This window comes from Austrofundulus limnaeus, unplaced genomic scaffold, assembly GCF_001266775.1.
Source record: "Austrofundulus limnaeus strain Quisiro unplaced genomic scaffold, Austrofundulus_limnaeus-1.0 Scaffold1186, whole genome shotgun sequence".
In the NCBI taxonomy this organism is placed as follows: Eukaryota; Metazoa; Chordata; class Actinopteri; order Cyprinodontiformes; family Rivulidae; genus Austrofundulus; species Austrofundulus limnaeus.
The window spans coordinates 111,872-112,096 of record NW_013953588.1 but is presented as its reverse complement, the minus strand read 5'-3'; the positions used below and the strand labels follow the sequence as shown (position 1 = coordinate 112,096).

General features: G+C 37.3%; 1 long non-coding RNA gene across 1 annotated transcript in view; it reads left to right on the top strand.

Moving 5' to 3' along the window:
* Positions 1 to 225, top strand: part of LOC106534484 (uncharacterized) — a 7,245-nt gene that overhangs the window by 4,004 nt on the left and 3,016 nt on the right. Inside the window, exon 2 of the long non-coding RNA XR_001312350.1 lies at positions 91 to 192. This is a non-coding gene — a long non-coding RNA (uncharacterized LOC106534484). The remainder of the gene's footprint in view (positions 1 to 90; positions 193 to 225) is intronic.

Sequence of the window (225 nt, the reverse complement as noted above, 5' to 3'; positions counted from 1 at the left end):
GAACTAATCACAGGAACATTAGGTGTAGGTTTGTGAACTAATCACAGGAACATTAGGTGTAGGTTTGTGAACTAATCACAGGAACATTAGGTGTAGGTTTGTGAACTAATCACAGGAACAGTAGTTGTAGGTTTGTGAACTAATCACAGGAACATTAGTTGTAGGTTTGTGAACTAATCACAGGAACATTAGGTGTAGGTTTGTGAACTAATCACAGGAACATTA